The following is a 20,543-nucleotide window of genomic DNA, read 5'->3' as shown; positions in this document are numbered from 1 at the left end:
AAATTTTTATTAATCTTATTAGACTTCAAACATGTAATCAATATAACTATCAACCATAAGAATTTACACATACACAATAACACCAGGTACATTAACTAGGGAAATCCTTAATGAGAGGGAAAACCTTGGTGAGGATGGTACCCACAAAATGATGTACTAATATATAAGTTCATTGTAAGAGAATGGACTCTATTAGGAGCCAATGAATATATTAATTATATATAATTCCCTATTAGGATACTTTGAATTCCTATGAGGAGATTCTATCCTTGTTAGGAGTTATGCCAACTCTATTGGAGTTGTAGAAGGTAAAAGGACCCACTATCCAAAAAGCTTTAAGGACAAGACTACCAAAATATCTATCCAACTAGCCCCAATTTTATTACTTTCATAGTAATAAAAAATACAACTTATCTTATAAACTCATACTCCTATTTTGTCCTCTTACCATACCTCTTCCACACCAAACACTTCTTAGATCTCAACACTTGATCTAGAAACTAGTATCACAATAATCCCTTTGATATCTTACTTGTATTATACTTCACATCCATATACACTTAATTCACTTGAAATTTTGTTTTAACACTTTATCAAAAGAAAAATAACTTTCTTTTATACCAAGTCCTCAGAATAATTAATTAAGTCAAGCTTGAGGCTTTTCCAATTAAAGTTATAATAGGACCTCATTAAGATAGCATGTGGCGTTACATCTTTTCATAATTACATAACATTGTTGGATCATGGTATTAACAAAACTTTCACATGTGCAATCCTAGAGCTTGTGCTTTTTTTGACATCATCATCAAGATGTATTTTACCTCTAGCTAACTTCAACCATCCAGATTCTATCCCTATTAGTAGATATCACTCGATTACCAGAAACCATTTCTTAGCAACTCTATCTGTAAATTTTCTTCTATATATCTTTAATAATTGCTTTCAATATTTGACTTTATATATGTGCTCTTAGCCACATCATCAAGACACTTTGTGAAACATGTTCCAAACTACACTTGATATCATCTCCAATCTAGGATTCATACGATCTAAATTATTATTTTCTACTCTGCCAATCATTTTAGTATGTTGACATTAGTTCCAACCTAGTCATGAATGTAACACACATTCATGTTGTAAATCTCTCCAATGATCTAGAAATGCTAAGATACTACCCCATAGGAATATCATCAATATTCATGCTAACAATATCCCTATTTGGCATTAATGGAAATAGATGACAAACATCTAAGTTCCAAGAGTACCAAACACAATTTTGATGTTGTTGTTACTCTTATATTTTAGAGTCCTCTTCATCAATCAAATATGAATCTCCCAAGAGTAGCTCATCATTGATGCTACTACTCCCCTATTGACATACCTCCCATATTATCATTAATCTTTTCTTCATAAGTCTCCCCCATACTTCTCTAGCCCATATGGTATGTTTATCTTTCCATGCATCCTCTCCCTTATTCTCAAGAGATGTTTTTAATGCATTTTGTCTCTCCCAATGATAGCAATGACAAAGGTGCCATTATGCCAATCTAATACTCAATGTCTTTAATTAGTTCAAGTGTCTAATAATATCATTCAAAACCAACTACCAAGATTCCTTTATGACTCTACTCAACTATAGATACTCCTTCATAAAGGAATCACCAAAATTCAATCTAGATAAAACATAGTACTCTATACCACTAGACTGATGATTAATTTGCAAATACTCAAATGTATCCTTAGGAAATGCTTTGTAAATATATCTTCAATGTTCTCCTTTGTATTCACATATTCCAATCTTATCTCTTTCGCTACAACTTTCTCTCTCAAAACATGATACTTAATAGATATATGTTTTGTCTTAGAATGTAGCACAAGATTCTTTGACATACTCATTGTACTTGGCTTATCAAAATGTATGATAATATGTTCTAAACAAACTATCCCAATATCCTTCAACATATGTTTCCTCCATATGATCTTATTACAATTTTTTGTTGCTACTACATACTCTTCTTCTGCTATACTCTATGAAATATAGTCTTGTTTCTTTCTTAGCCAAGAAACTAATATTCCTCTTAAGAATAATGGTCCACCACTTGTGATCATTCTATTATCCATATTGCCTGCCCAATTTACATCAGTATATGTAAATAGAGTAAAGTCATTTGATCTAGTATACCATAACCCAAAATTAGTTGTAGTCTTAAAATATATGAAAATCCTCTTTACTATTTAATAGTGTGATTCCTTAGAATCATCTTGAAATCTTGCAAAAATTCCAACTGCATTAACTATGTCTAGTCTTGTATGAGTAAAATACTGTAAACCTCGAATCATGGATTTGTACTTCTTCTTCTCAACTATATGTGTCTCATCTTTGCCAAATAATTTATGAATAGTTAATATAGGTGTACCAACAGGCTCACAACTTTCCAAAATTAATTTCTTTAATAAGTCTTTCAAATACTTAGTTTCTAAAATGAAAATACCTTCACTATTCTTCACAACCTACAAACTAAAAACTACTTCATCTCACCAATCATGCTCATCTCAAATTATTCCTTCATTTCATCATCAAATTTGTCACTTGTTTCATCATTGTTTGCAAAAATTATGTCATCCAAAAATATAACAATAATTAGAATTCCATTCTAAATTTCTTTTATAAATAGGTTACTATCTATAGTACCTTTAATAAATCCCAATTTTACCAAAGACTTATCCAACCTCACATATCAAGTTCTAGATGATTTCTTTAATCCATACAATGATTTCTTTAACATATGTACCATATCTCCTTCTTATATCAAAGTAAATCCTTAAAGTTCCTCAATGTACAATTCTTCTTCAAGTTCTCCATTTAGAAATGTTGACTTCACATCCATTTGATACACTTTGAATTTCTTGTTTGTTGCATAAGCTAAGAACATTCTCACTACTTCAATTCTGGCAACAAGTTTAAATATTTCTTCAAAGTCCACATCTTATTGCTATAAATATAATTTGCATAACAATCTAGCTTTTCTTTTCACAACTTCACCATATTCATTCTATTTATTTCTAAAAACCCATTTAGTTCCTATAAGATTTTGGTCCTAAGGTCTAGGAACCAATTCCCAAGTCTCATTCTTCATAATGTAGTCTAGTACTTCCTTCATCGATTAAATCCAATAATCATCCTTGCAAGGTTCATCAATTATTTTAGGCTCTAGTTGAGAAATAAATCATAACTCTTCATGTACTCTATTTCTTGTCATAATTCATCTATCTTTAGTTTGAATAATTTGATCAGAACAATGATTCTTTGTCAAATTCTTATTTGGCATCATTGTATCAACTTTTACTTCTACTCTAGATCTAGATCTTAGTTCTTCTCTCTTCTCCAAAATATGGATGGTATTCTTCATATTATTTTTTGTTTCATAGAATTGTTGAGATCTAATTGAAAAGATCATTATTGAGAAAGATTATTGAAAGAAGGAGATTGTTGAATAAGACTATATGTTTCAATCATTGTTTTGTCAATAATGTCAAACCTTTTTTTTTTTGGTAAGACAATTTATTATAAGATTCAAGTACTATCACTTAGTTGATTGATGAAGAGGATTTGATCAATAAGAGGTAACAATAGCACCTAGAGGAAATGTTGAGTTATGATTATGTAACGAAGTAAAAGGATCAGTTAAGACAATGATGACATGATGTATTCATAATCTACTTAAGGTTACAAAGGTTGGTTACACTTAGAAAGTTTAGAAGAACAAGTTACACAAAGTTTGTCTACCAAGCTTGATCGAGTGGATAGTAGGCATCGAGTGAAGTTAGTGCAAGCTGAGTAGAAAATTAGTTGGAGCCAAGTAAAAGATTCATTCTAGTGGGTGCCAAGAAAAATAGTTGATGCCAAGCATTAGTAAGCTTAAGTAGGTGTTGAGTAATTTCACAGTGGATACCAAGCAATGTAGTATGTGTCAAGCATCATAAGCTTGATAATGCCAAGCTATTGCATTATTTAAAAGATCAAAGATTCGATGAATCTAAGCTGACAAGTTTGTTTTCTTGAATTTTGTGAACCAGGTGGAGGATAAGGTTGATGAGCTAGTGGTAAAAAATTTGAGGTAAACTACTTTTAGGCAAACTCAAATAGATTCTAGGAGAAGTTTCTAGAAGAGATATGAGATATGGGGTAGATACATTGTATCCTACCTAATCCATTTGAACCCTAAATTTGGACAATGGAAAATGAATAGAAAAATATCTTAATTTCCTACTTATAGGAATGTTTGGTCATGAAGTAATTTTGTCATGTTTAAGAACCTAAGGGAGACAAGAAGTCAATGGTTTTGCTTCATCAAGTAACCTAAGAGAAGAGTCTACAATGGCATGTTTATCAAGAAGGCTTAAGGAGATGAATTCTTGAACGATGAACAAGTTATTAGAGCTACAAAGTATGAAGGCTAAGTAGAATTGAGGTCTGAATAGAGATCTATAAATTGAAAGAGAAGTTATAAGTTGTATTAGGTCAAAGCTCTACTATTACTCTCTAACAATTGTATCAGTCTAGGGTAAATCCTTTGGATTAAGGTTGACCTAATAGTCATTTTTAAATCCTTTAAGTGGGTGGCATTCCAAGTGAATGGGCTAAAGTCCTCTAACAAGGCTCATTCCTAATAGGATGATTGAAATCCTTTAACAGGGTCACATTTAACAATGGGTATTGTAACCTTTAATAGGGTTGTCCTTTTACAAGACATCAATTTAGAAGAGTGAAAAGGAGTAGCATGTTACTGGTAGTTTTCCCAAATTGGGTTTCCATGTAAATCATTGTGTCAAATGTGTTGATGAATCTATTATGTTTCATGCTTTACATTTCTAGAAGTTAATTTGATAGCAACCTATACAAGTTTTTGTTATTGCATAATCATATGGATGCATGCATCAGTATAAATGTTTTATGGGTTTACTTGAGCTGTGAAAATTTTTATTTATACATCTAAACCTTGGATAATTGATTCACCCCCCCCCCCCCCTCTTAGTTATTCTAAAGTATTCTAATAGGAACAACTCAATATTTTAATGATTAGACTTAGACTTAGCTTATTCATTAGAATTATAATCAAGTATTCATTCTTGAACTCCAAAATTCTCATTCAATTTCACATTTGCACTCTCAAAAAATGTCTTAGTCTTTTCATTAAAATATCTATAAGATTTTCTTTTCAATGAATAACCAAGTAAAATACCTTCATCACTTCTTTAATCAAATTTACAAATTTCATCATCTATCTTGATATAACACTTGCTTCCAAAAATTCTAAAATACTTTACTAATGGTCCATGCCCAAACCATAATTCATAAAGATTCTTATTGTACCTTTTTTGATCTATACTCAGTTCATTTTATAGACTACTATATAGTAACTACTTCTCTTCATAATTTCTCTAATACATCATTTTAAAACATCATATCTCTTGTTTCTTATATTATATACCTATTTCTTCTCTCATCTATATCATTCTGTTCAACTGTGTTAGGGGCAAAAAATTATCTTTTAATGCTATTCACTTTACAAAAACTATTAAACTCATTTGAGTTCAACTCTCCACCTCTACCTGATCTTAAACACTTAATATTTAATTGAGATTCATTTTTAACTCTATTCTTAAACACCTTAAGCTTATCAAATGCTTTAGACATTTCCTTAAGAAATGGTATCCACATCATCCTAGTAAAATCATCAACAAGAACCATAGAATACCTTTCATAGTAGAATCTTCTTGTCTTTGTAGGACCATTCAAATCTTTATGAACAATCTCCAAATTTTCTATTGTATTGAATATCTTGCTAAAAAAGGAGATTCTCTTCTATTTAGCTATAAAATTATCTTTACATACAACATTTTACTAGGATTCACTATTTTTGACAAATCCCTAACAAAAAATGTACTTCTTTCTTTCACAATATTATCAAAATTTATATGATAAAATGGTTTATGCCAAAATTAGTTGTTATCAATTACATCAACCAAGCATATCATCTATGTAGGATTGAGCTAAAAAATATTAACTCTTGATCTTTTGCCAATGTCAATCATCTTTCCATTCTTATCCTTCATGATACATGTCTTCTCTATGAGTTTTAAAATACATCCCTACTCAACCAATTGTCAAACACTTAGAAGATTTTGTTTTAGTTCATCAACAAAATAAACATAGTATTTGTTAGTTTTACCACTAATAGTAATAGAATGTATTCCCTTAATATGAAAATTTATTTTTCACCAACTCTAACAATTCATCCATCACAGCTATTGAACTAAACAAATTTATTCATATTTCTAGTCATAGGATGTGAACACCACTTTTTATGATCCAATTAGCTTTCTTCTCAACTTGTGACACTAGATATTTTTCCTCTATAACTTATTTTTTAGTATGTTCTTCTTTTGTAGAAATAAATCCTAACCCATCATTACTTTTACTCAAAACTCTTTCATTAGATTCATCATCATAAATTAGATACAAAAATTCTCTAGGCTTTCTCCTTTTGAAACTATTTTTGTACTTCTTTACTCTTTTAGGACATATAGGAGCATAATGACCAAATTCATTACAAGTCCAACATTTAAAGAGTTTTTAACCATTTGGTTCTATTCTCACAAGAAATGCAATTACTTCTTTAATCTCTTTGTTCTCTTTAGATTTTGACTTACTACTACTAGCATAATCTCCATTGGTGCTTGCACTCCTTGATAGGGTAGGATGAACACTTAGTGGGCTAAAGAAAGACCCCACTATAGGAAAATATCCATCTTTATTCAAATTTATTTATTTTTCTTTTAATCTTCAAAGAATAGTTTATCTTCATAATTTCTTAGTAAAAGGTATACTTGCTCAATGTTTGTTTGATTGGTGGTGGTAATGTTCTAGATCTTCCATATGATCTCATCTTTTTCTTTAGTTTATTCAAAAGCCTTGACTCTTTAAAAAATTTTGATATTCTAAAAATATAATCTCGTACATATTCATCTTCCAACATTTTAGCTTCTTGAAATAGACATATCCAATTTTACAGTTTAACCATTTTAGCATGTTTTTCACCTTCCAAAGTAGAATCCAAATCTCACTAGATAACCCTAAATATTTTACCAAGCTATATTCATTTTAAGGAAGAGCTGAAAAATGTGCTTCTCTAACACAAATGTTAGACATGAAAAAATCTCTTTCAACTTTAGTACATTCTTCATTTTTTCTTTCTTCAACTATTGTCTTTCTATTTTTTGTGATTAGCCAATATCATGGACTCGTGCATAGAAGATTTGTCTCTTTCTTCTCTTTCAATCTATCATAGGTCACTCCATCAAAATTAGGAATTTATTTTCTAAAGTTGCCCACCATTGATCTCCTTAATTTGTTAATATATTTCTTCAATTAGGATCCAATACTCTGATATGAATGGTTAGAAAGTAAAGTGCACCAACATAACTAAGAGGGGTGGGGGTGGGGGGGTTGAATTAGTTCTCAGTTCAATAAAAATATAATAAATTTTACTAAACCTTAATTATTTAATCAATATAACCAACAACCATAAGAAGTTTGACATACAAAATAACATCGAACATGTTAACTAGGGAAACAATTTATTAGAGGGAAAACCTAGATTGGGATGGTACTTGTTGGCTCTTGATTTGACAAAATTTGAATAAACCAGTGATAGGAACAATTGCATCTAGGGGTAGCTAATTTCCATGCTCAACATATCTATTCATACACTAGGGCCAACTATAAGGTAAGCTCCTTCTTCTACTTCATACTCTGCAAGACCTAGGCTTGTAGACCTTTAGATTTGATCATATGGTACTTTTTCTAAAGCATACAATCTAAATCTATACAAAGTAGGTAAAACCCTTATTTCTCCTATACTTATATGATGAAAAAGGAATGTATTAGAAAATTGAAAAACCTATGAAATCCATAAGATGAGTGAGGGCATTCTTTTTAACGCTTAAATAGAAAGGGAAAAGGATGATTGATTTAAGATTGATATCAACAAAATACAAATGTGCAACAACAAGAACATGTTGATCCTGTAATTGATATATGTCTTATGTATTGGGAAATTTCACAAATTACAAGTATACATCCATGATATCAATGACATATCCCATACATCAAGATATTAGATCTATCCTATCACTTTGTGAATCAAACATTAGTATACATAAAAACCACATACTCATGATATCCTTCACATGAGACCTGCAAACTTGTCAAATATATCAAGCATTTACTTGGCTCTTTGTCCCAATATAAAAGTATATTGAGATATAAAACTTTAAGGTGTTACAAACAAGTTTAAGCCCATTTTTCCTAAACCACAAAATATTGTAGAAAATAGAGATAGGAGATGAGAATCAAAATGAAACTAAGAAGTTTGATGTTCCTTGTATTCATTTCTTTGAAATGATACATTCAAAATGCATGTATATAACTCATAAAACAACTTAATAGATAAGAACTATACATAAAAATCCATTAAAATATTGTTCATACAACAGAACATGTTGAGAATGGTGGAAACCCAGCTAAGAACTTGCTCAAAAAACTTGGGACCCAACCTAGGTGGTATCACAATAATGGAAAACATTGTAATAAACCAGAACCAACCCTTACAATGAGAGAAAAAGAGAAAGATAAAAAGAAGGAAGAATAATCTGGGTCTAATCTAGAAGTGACACATGTGCACTTGAATCTCCATCTCATGTTGCTACAAAGCCTCTCACTTCTCTTTACCACTGAAATCTGAATGGAATCTCATCATTGTGTATAAAAAAATTGAAATATCTCCTCCAAATGATGAGAAACCCTTGCTCTGATGAAAATATCATATATGCATCTAAAATTTTGATAAATCCTAAACCAACTAATTTTGAAGTGTAATATCATTGATTCTAAGGTTCTCTCAAAATCTATTAGCTATCCACTTCATTGTTTCATCATAAAACAAGTCTGAACTGCCATAGCAGAACATAGTTGAAAAAGAAAGCACCTTAGGAAAAAACTTGAATATCTCACACATACTACGTCCTATGCAATAATAAATGGAAAATCTGGAAATTACACTTTGAGAACTTTCTATTGATATACAATAGTCATAAGCAAGCCTTTAGGACATGCCCAGGCCAATCAAAAGAAATTTAGGTTCAGACACAAACCTACAGACTTGATTTTCTTCAAAAATAAAACCCTTATGCTAATGTTTGGACTTTAACATATAAAAAAAATTATATTTAGAATTCTACACTTTCAAATGCAAAAAGGAACAAAACATTATTTTTCTAAACTTTTCAACTTTCCATCCAATTTTGCATTTGGGTCGAACTTGAGTTGACTGAGCTTTGACATGTGTGGCCTTGTTATTGGTCCATCCTTCCATAGTCATCACCACCTAGGCACCATGTAACACCCTATGATTGGTCCAAGAACTACCATCTATCATTAGACACATTGCCGCATTACAACCTCCCATTGGGTCTCCCGTGCACAGTCACCTTGCCACATCATCATCTTACTGGGTGCCTTGCCATGTCACTACCATGTCACATCACATGATGGGTCAAAACTACCACACCATCATCTAGGCCTATTTCCATGTATCAACACATCCCTATGTCACTTTGGCTAACCTCCTTACATCTTTATTTTGTGACATAGTGACAGCCATCAATCTCATGCCATGTGGCATAATCTGGTTGGCCAATTAGAAACCTATCACATCACCACCCTTGCTACATGTTAGCACATTGCATTTTTGCATCTTAGTTAGCAAACTACCATGAAAATTATGAGAATGTAACAAGCTTCCATGTATTGTATCTACTGATGTGGCCACCTTAGGATGTATGCCATGTGGTGTTCTCTCATTCATCCAGTTGGCTACCACTTGTTGATGTCTAGTTGGTTGCTTGGTGCCACATCATCTCCAAATTATCTGCATTGTCTATTAAAAATATTTATATCTATCATCTCTAGCTAGGTCGTGGGCCCAGTGCATGCACCTTGGTCTACCCAAAAGATCTTGTGTCTTTCAGACACTTACACATTAAGTGCTATGGTATAGAAATAGATGTAAATCCCCCCATGGGACCAATGTGGGATATGTCCAAAAGCCTATTCAATAGCCACAACAAAACACAATGCCATCTATGTAAATGTAAATATAGAGAACTTTCTTTGCATATACCTAAGACCAAATGGTGTCTTCTTAGTCTAGACAAGTGAATCTACTTTGGAATTTAAAAGGAAGAACTGTAGATGACTTAAGTGATACTTGGAAAATAGGATAGGGAAACATTTTGTCACTTGCTTTCCTTTTCTACATGAACTAATAGATTGGGGAGGAATAGAAAAGATACCCAACATGATTGAAATTGCACCCATGTATATTATAGATCACTTATATTGTAAATGATGATATATCATTTGATGAAGTGGTGAAAATTCTTTAGCCACAATAACCACTAAACTCTTTTAGAATGCATTTTCTCCATCTTCCCTCTTCAGATAGGTAACTGACACACCATTTTTCTTTGTTCCAATTGATGCATTGTAATTCTAGAGAAAGTAACCCCAATTAATCACTTGCATCATCGTGCTTATTAGCTTTGACTATTGATAGGAAAAAAAAAAGGCAAAGTGCTCCTCCTTGACTTATTCTAAAATATGTTAGTTCAAACCCATATACCTCCTTGATCTTACATAGTGATGAATTATTTTATACACTTCTAATAATAAAGATAATTTTGGCCTCTTAATATTTTCAACTCTCAACATCTTATCAATCCATTGAAGTTGGTTAGGCCCTAGAATAGGTCTAGCTAAAAAAAATTGCATTTCAAATGACTAACCACTCAGGATGATCTATTGAGCTTATTCAATTGACAAGATTCAAAACCAAGCAATGCTTAATTAATTAAAGCTTAGTTTTGACCCTTTTGTAATATGTGACTTTTGTATCAGGAGGCCTCTAAACTAGCCTTAAAAATTGATTGATTCAAACAATCGAGCCTTGAGATCTAGCATATCTATTGTCTAGTTCACATTCTTTTACTCTGTCAGATTTCACCTCATGATGACATCTAAGTCAAAAGATAATGACCATCAAATTTGCTCACTTAAAACTGCCTACAAACAAACATGTTAGAAAATGATAAAGTGTGTTTGGTTTTGGCTTTGAAAATAGGTCAAACAATCACTTTGAGGCACAAAACTAGGGCATTAGTTTATTTTCACATGGAGAGTGTGAATGTGTAATATTTGGGCTCATGAAAAATGACTAGGGGAATTTGGAAGATGATCGAAGTTAGGCATTTGGATTTGTAGAACTAGGAATACTAGTAGAATAGTGATGAATGAACCTTGGAAACTATGCTAATGGATTTGTCAAGAATTGAAAACTAGCACACATAAAGTATTTTTTAGAGTAGAACATAGTGGTAAAATCCATTTGGTCTCCTATATCACGGTTTTAGAGTTATGACATCCCAAACAGGGCTGCCAATCAATCTGCAATTTTAGACACTAGTAAAATTTCATAAATTGCATTTGAAAACTAGTCAAACGGATTCATCATAAGCTAAAATCTTGGACATAACATATATCTAACCTCTAGAATGCAATGAGAAATGAATTTTCTCAATATGATCAACTAGGTCACAGTTATAACTTTTCAAACAAGGCTTCTTGAAATTTTGAGCAAAATGCATCAACACGACAATAGTAAATAACCAACTTTGTGGGATTCAAAATCTAGTCAAAACATATCAAAATGACTTGAAATATGAAAGAAAAGTTATTTTATATGAATAACAAACACTCCCAACTCAAAGAATCATGAAACTTAATTGGGTACAAGATATTCAATTGCAAACTAGGCTTCTTATCATTGTTTGACACTTGGGCAAAATGTAGATTTAGGCAATACTCAAAATGAATCTTAATAGAATGACTTAGAATGGAAATTTATCATCATAGGAAGCATGTATATACTGAATTCAAGGTGTTAGAAACATGAAACACTTCATATGCTTCAACATGATGACCGGGTACACATGCATTAAAAGTGCTTATATGGGCTGAATTTTCAAAATGGTACTCGAAATTAGGGCTTCAATTTTAAGTCCCAACAGTACCCACAAAGTGATCTACTAATATATAAGTTCCTTATAATAGGATTGACTCTATTAGGAGCCAATGTAATACATTTAGTATACATTAGTCCTTATTAGGAAACTTTGAATCCCTATGAGGATACTCCAACCCTATTAGGAGTTGTGGAAGGTAGAATGACCCACTATACAAGTAGCTTTAGGGGAAAGACTATCAAACTCATTTTCCAACTCGACTCTAAATTATCCCTTTTAAAGTAATAGAAAATTCAACTTATCTAGGAAACTCATACTCTTCCTCTATCTTCTTAGCTTGCCTCTTCCACACTAATCACTTCTTAGATCTCAATACTAGATCTGCAAGATCACTTTACAATAATCCATTTGGTTGCTTACTCATATTATACTTCACATCCATATACATTTAATTTTCTTGATACTTTTTTTTACTCTTTGTCACAAGGAAAATAACTTTCCTTTATAACAATTCCTCAAAATAATTCGTTGATTCAGCCTTGAGGCTTTCCCAAGTACAATCACAATAGGACCTCATTAAGATAACATGCTACAATACATCTTTTCATAATTACATAAAACATTCAGCTCACAATCTTTACAAAAATTTCACACATGTGACCATGGACTTCACAGACTCACTAATATCATCATCAAGATGTCTTCTATCTTTGTCCAACTTTTTTCATCCATATTCTATCCCTAGTATGAGATATAACTCAATCACTAGAAACTACTTCTTAGGATATCTCTCTATAAATTGTGTTTTGTATATCTCAAATAACTATTACTATTCTTTGACTTTCATCATGCACTCTTACCCATATCATTAGGACACTCTATAGAAGATGTCCCTAATTGCACTTGATATCATCTTCAATCCATGATCCATATGATCTCAATTACTAGCTTCTACTCTACTAATCTTCTTAGTATGTTGACATCAATGACAAACAATATCATGAATGTAAAACATAGTCATGTTTTCAATCTATCCAATGCTCCAACAATGCTAAGATACTCCTCCATAGAAATATCATTTTGATTCATGATAAATATCTTACTCAATATAGCAAGGCATTTAAGTTTTTCTTGTGTTAGGATCCAAATAAAATAATGGAAAACATGGGTATAGCCAATTTTCACTTGGCCTTATTATAACAAGGAAAAGATAGATATTTCCTCCTATGAGGTTGAGTGGGAAAAATATGCCTTGGAGGAGTTTCTAGTGGTGCACCCATACTTTCATAACATAGGAATGTTCAAACATGTTGCAAGGTGAAAGTTTGTACACCTGATGCTTCTATTGAAGTCCACCAGCTCAATTGTATGAATAATAATGAAGTCTATATTAGGGACTACTATAGAATGTATTTGGTTTTGGAAGAGAAGGTTTTGAGGTTGCATATATTGAAAAACATGTATAATAAGGATACTCTTTATATCCTAGATCCAACTTATAAAAAGGACAAGGTACTTAAGCTTTCAATAATAAATATTGAGCTATAGAGGGAGCATAATGATGACATCTGGGTTCGTGTGTTAAATGTAATTACGTCAACTAGAGAGTAGATTTATAAACCCTTATTAATAAACCAATCACCTAATGTACAAGAATTTAAAGAACCAAAATGATCAAGAAAGGGCCAAGTGTTGGATTCTCTAACTATTTTTGTCTATTAGTGTCAAACAATTAGTCATTTACTAGGTAGAGTTAGATGGTCATCACAATGACCAAGATACTCTATATAAGTTGAGTCATGTAAATAAGTAAGTATGTATTCATCTCTATAGGAGCTGAGTAAGTGTATGGTCACTAAGTAATACAAGCCAAGCTCAACATCAACCAAGTAGTTTCAAGCATACAAGTGATGAGTTACATAGTACGTGCTAAGCACAATACAGACCAAGCAACAACATTGATAAGTATTAGAAAATAATAAAGGTTGAGAAATTTAGAGTGTGCCTAAAATTCAATTAAATTTTTTTAGGTAAATCATTTCCAAGTTGACATGGAAGAAACATTTAATATATGTAGAGGTTGTTACAAAGAATTTTACATGTTAATGACATGGATCATAGATCCCTATGTTTGGTGATCAATGATTTGGATGGAGAGGAAAATAATGGAAGCATCTGGAATAATCTTTATGGAACTCTTTAAATAGAGAAGATCTTAACCTAGATCAAGTGGAGATGAGATGAGGAGAGTGTGCATGCGAAGAAGGAGAAATATGCGAATGATAAAGTGAAATGTTGAGATTAGATCAGAAATCAATGAAAGTGTTTTGTTATCTCTTAATAGAGAAAGTGACCTAATTAGAATAGTGAAGGGGAAGAAAAGTATTATAAGATCAAAAGAGTGGATCAGTTAGCAAGGAGAAGATTCTAAATTAGCTTATAGAGAATACGAAGAGTTAGGTACTAAATCAGTTCTAACCAACTTGAATCAGAGTAAATCTCTTAACAAAGTGGTCTTAAATGATCTTTTTAAATCTCCTAATAGGGTCCTTAATTTATTTTAAATGTTAAATCCTCTAACAAGTTGAGACCTAGCAGTCTCAAATGATTTTAATAGGTAGACCCCTCATAGAGTAGATCATATATTATGATCAAACATTGTAACCCTAATAGATTAGCTTTATGTTGAAAGGAGACTATTAAACTCAAGAAGATTGATGAAGATCATTTGAAAAGAAAGGATAACAAGAGAACCTTGAGAGAGGTTGAGTTATATGGCATGTAAAAGGAACACTAATACCAAGGAAGACATTGATGATATATTGTATTATCTATCTACATAAGGCTATAATGAAAGGATGCTTGAGTAAAGATTAGAAGAAGGTTAAGTAGAGAAATGTGTCTGCCAAGCCTAACCAAGAAAATAGTGCAAGCTAAGTAGGCCAAGCAAAAATTTAGTTGAAGATGAGAATTAAGCTTAGTATGTTTTGAGAAAAAAATTTTGGTATGAGTCAAGAAAGAGAAATCTGGTTGGTTGTGAGTGAAGAAAATTACCATGTGTCAAGTACTAGTAAAGACTTACTAGATACCAAGTAACCTAGTGTTGGCTAAGCATGTAACCTAGTGTTGGTCTAGCATCATATAAAAATGTTTTTTGAGAAAATAGAATGTTATTGCCACATGCTATTAAAATGTATTAGATCAAATATTTAACAAATCTAAGCTGACAAAGTTGATTTATTGAATTGTGTGAAGAAAGTGGAAGATTACTATGATGACATGGTGTCACAAAATTCAAGATAAACCATTTTGAGGTGAATTCAAAGAGGATTATAGAGGAAGTTTATAGAAGGAAATAAAATGGAAATATGTGTACATTCATTGCATCTTACCTAACCTTAGAATGGATGATTGTGGTTAAGTGGAAAAAGACCAATTATCTATATAAGGAGATAGCATGCTAGAAGCAATAGTTGTCATGTGTGAGAACCTAAGACAAGAATTCTAGGGTGTTGCTTCATATAGTGGTTGAATAAAAGAGTTTGGAGTTGGAATACAAAGAAAAAAATCTTGAGGTGATGAATTCGTGAAGGGTGAACAAGTTGGCAGACATGAAGAGGATGAATGCCAAGTAATATAGAGGATTGAATGTGAGATTTGTAATTTTCAAGTGAGTTGTTATTGTTATTAGATCATGTCCTATTGTTAATCTATAACAATTGTATAAGTCAAAGAAAAATCCTTTGGATTACAATTGACCTAACAGTCATTTGTAAATTCTTTAACTGGGTGACATTCTAATGAAATGTTCTAAAGTCCTCTAACAAGGCTCACTCCTAATAGGGTGATTGAAACCCTTTAACTAGGTCACATTTAAATGTGTGTATTGTACCCTTTAATAGGGTTGGCTCCTCATAGTGATCACTTTAGAAGAGTGAAAATTGGTAGCATGTTACTAGTGGCTTCCCAAATTGGGTTTCCACATAAAATCCTTGTATCAAAATGTATGATTGATTTTGTGGTATTACATGTTTACATTTTTACAAAGTTATTTTTACATAGGACAACAATATGCATATGTTTAAGATATTGAATAATCAATGCATGCATAAGAATAAGTTCCAATACTGAAAAAAATTATTTGTACATTCAAACCTTGGATAAATGATTCACACCCCCACCCCCATCTTAGTTATTCTAAAGTATTCCAACAATTGATATTAGAGAACCAAGTGCTTTAGAGAAAAGTTTGAAGGTAGTTAAAGCTAAAGATCAAGACATATAGAAAATAGGTGCCCAATTTAACAATGGAAAAATTTCCTACATGGAAAAATTTAATGAAGCTACCTCTAGGAGATCTTGGATATTATACATAGTCAACTATCATCATTGAGCATGTTGATCTAGCCCCAACTGCTAAACAATTGAAACATAAGAAGGAACACAATCATGGAATGTTGGAGATTATATCTTCAATAAACTACTTAGAGTTTGATGGCATCAAAGGATTAGATTCTTCTAAGAAGATGTGGGATGCCCTATAGAAGACCTATGGAGGAGACAATAATGTGCTAAAAGCCAAAGCTAAAAGCCTAAGAGGAAAATTTGATGAAATGAGAATGCAATATGGTGAGGCTATAGTCTAGTATTGGGTAAGCATCAAATATATTGTTAATGCAATTCAAGGATCTGATGGATAGATTGAAGATGGGACTATGATCAATAAAGTATTGAGAACCATTTCATCTATCTATGTTATTAGAGTCTCTTCTATACAAGAACTGAGGTGTACCCCTGGTAGTAATCTGACTCTTAAAGGATTGGCTGGTAGACTCACTTCTTTTGAACCTTCATATTTTGATAATTTTAAATCTAAGAATGATGAATCGACTTTCAAAGCTACGTTTACACGAAAAGAGCCCTAAAGATAAGAAAAATAAAAAGGTCAAACCTACTACTAGTGAGAGTGATACAGATGATGAAGAGCTAGAAGAATTGGAAGCATTGTTGCCTAGGAATTTTCATGGAGACAAACAAAAATACAAAGGTAAGTGATTGATCATATTATTTAATTTTCATGAGGTTGGTCATATTGTAACAAGATGTCCTAATAAGTCAAACAACAATAATGAAGATCAATTTAGATGTAGAAAAGATGATAGTAACAAAGGCTACAAGGACAAGGGAAAGAAGGCTTGTTACATTGTTGAAGAAAAATCTAATAATGAATCTGAAGATCATGATGATGAAGTTATCTATGCTACTATGAAGGATGATTCTGATGAAGATGATGCAACTATATTGATATCTTTTGTGAACAAAAGTGATAGATGGATAATTGATAGCCTATGTGATTGGAGTCAAAAGTAATTTCATTACCCTTGATTATTACAATGGAAATAATGTTAGATAATGTGTGACCATGATTAGTATGTGGAAGGACTTAACTATAATCTATTGAGTGTGTCACAATTGAATAGTTCATGTTGCAAAGTTGAATTTGATAACATAAAGAGATCTATGACACTGATGGAAAACTAATTGGAAGTGGAGATCAGACTAGAGGTAATCTATTTTATCTTTATATGAATGATGTTATATGTCTTGTTGTACAATCTAATGATGTGTGGCTATGGCACAAGAGGTTATATCATGTAAATTTTAATAATTTGGTTAGTATCAATAAGATGAAAAGAGTCAAAGGTTTTCCAAAACTAAAGAAATTTGATAATGTGATGTGCAAACTATGTCAGTTAGGCAAGATGACAAAGTATAGTTTTAAAAGTAAGACTCATACTTCAAAATAAATATTAGAATTAGTTCATACTAATTTATGTGAACCAATTAATGTTCAAAGCTATAACGGTGACAAGTACATTATCCTATTTGTTGATTATTACTTAATAATGATGACAATAATGTTCTTAAAAATAAAATCTGATGCTTTTCAAATTTTTAGGTGGTATCTGGAAAGAGTTGAAAAGGAAATTGGTAAAATTTTGATATGTCTAAGATCTAATAGAGGTGGAGAGTTTACATCAAATGAGTTTGAAAACTTTTGTAATGCTAGAGGAATCAAGAGATAAACTTTTTCACCTAGGACCCATCCACAAAATGGGATTATTGAAAGGAAGAAAAAATATATAATGGATTGTGCTAGAACATTGATGATGAACCAAAGAAGGAACCCAAAAATTGAAAAACCTTTATGTATTACTATGAAGGCATGTTTGCTAATGATGATTATTTTACAAATCAAGTTTCTAATCAACAATAATTAGTTATGATTGAGTCACATAAAATGGATGTCAAGTTACAATTAGAAGTTGAGCTACATTTTGATACTGAGATTATTTTATATGAAAAAAATGTTGAGTTACCTAATAGAGAAGTGTACAATAAATCTAAAATTGAAAGATCCATTGTAGAAAGAAGAGCAAAACCAAGGTTGTTAAAGTATGTTAGAAGACATCACCCTGTTGGACAAATTATAGGAGATAAGTTATTTAGACCAATGACAAGGAATAGGTTGAGAAATGACATGTCTTTATTAAGCATGTGTGAGCCTAAGTGAGTGAAGGATGTATTAGAGAATGAAGATTGGAGTAAATCCATGAAAGAAGAGATTTATTAGATTGAGAAGAACAAAACATGGACTCTATTACGTAGACCAAAGAACAAGAATGTGATTGGAATGAAGTGGGTGTATAGAAACAAATTAGATGAGAATGGTGAAGTCACAAGGAATAAGGAAAGATTAGTTTGCAAAGGATATGCACAAGAATAAGGAATTGACTAAGGAGAGACTTTTTTCGTAGTTTCAAGAATGGAAGGAGTAAGAACTCTTCTTTCATACTCTGCATACAAAGAATTTAAAGTTTATCAGATCGATGTTAAGTCAACATTTCTAAATGGTATACTCAAAGACAAGGTTTACATAGTTCAACTTGAAGGATTTGTTGATCCAAATAAAAAGAACATAGTGTAAAGATTGCACAAAGCTTTATATGGTTTGAAGTAAGCTCCTAGAGCATGGTATGAACAGGTTCACATATATCTTGTGATGATCTATTTTGAGAAGACTAGTGACAACAATAATATTTACTTGAAGATAGGAGGTAAAGGAATTCTACTAGCTAAAAAATTTCTTGATGATATCATATTTGGAGGATAAAATGCATTGTGTAAGACATTTGCAAATGAAATGAATGAAGAGTTTGAGATGTCTATGTTTGGAGAGATATTCTTTGTTGGGATGCAAGTGTATTAGATGAAATATAATATTTACATCACTCAGTCCAAGTAGGTGAAGGAAAACTTGAAAACATTTGATAAGGAGGATTCAAATCCTATTAGTACTCCTATGGTGAAAGGACACTAACTATCCAAAAATGATGATTCTATTGAAGTAAATCAAACATTGTAAAGGTCTATGATTAGAAAATTGCAATATTAGTTCATAGAAAATGTGAAATTACATTATCTCTTGGGATTGTTGCAAGGTTTTTAGAAAATCCTTAGGAGAATCATTTAATGGTTGTTAAAAGGATAATGAGATATCTAAAAGGAGCATAAGACTATGGTCTATACTATAAGAAAAATAACAAGTTTCAATTGAGAGCCTATATAGATGGTGATTAGGCTAGAAACATTGATGATAGAAAGAGTAAAAGTGGTGGAGCATTTTTCTTAGGAATAATATTGGTCAAGCTAAATATCACAATCTATTGGTAAAGCTAAATATGTGTTTGATGCAGTGAAATACACAAATGTTGTATGGATCAAATAGTTACTCAAAGGAATGAACAAGGAAACTTTAGAACTAGTGGTACTTTATTGTGACAATATAAGTTCTATAAACATATCAAAGAACCATGTGATGCATACAAATACAAAGCACATTGCAATCAAGTATCATTACTTTAGAGAATTGGTTCAAGAAAAAGAAGTGAGAATTGAATATGTGAATAAAAAAATAGATAGTTGATATATTCATAGAGGCTTTACCTAGGGATGCACATAAATATATTATAGGTAAACTAGGGGTGATAACCCTATCCAAAGCTACTTAAGAAGCAAGAGTAGTGCCTTGCATCAACAAATTTCGATGACATATTTTATAAATTCATGTAGAGGATCTTACTTTAGGATCTACCTAAAGTAAGGAAGGACATGAAAACAAAATATTTGGAGTCACAAGCAAGGTGACAAAGGAAGAACCTTTATTTATTATATCTACATATATAGATGAAAAGTCTTTGGAATTTTTGTCAAAGAGGGAGAATATACAAGTAAGAGAGAGATATAAGAGAAAGAGGGAGAACATATAGAGAGATATCAAAGAGATTAGGTTAGATAAGGAAGGAGAAATTTAAGATAAGAATATACAAAAGAAGGTA

Source organism: Cupressus sempervirens, chromosome 7, assembly GCF_028749045.1.
Source record: "Cupressus sempervirens isolate cs-2001-9-10 chromosome 7, ASM2874904v1, whole genome shotgun sequence".
Classification (NCBI taxonomy): Eukaryota; Viridiplantae; Streptophyta; class Pinopsida; order Cupressales; family Cupressaceae; genus Cupressus; species Cupressus sempervirens.
The sequence above is the reverse complement of the archived record's forward strand: the minus strand, read 5'-3'. Positions refer to the sequence as shown.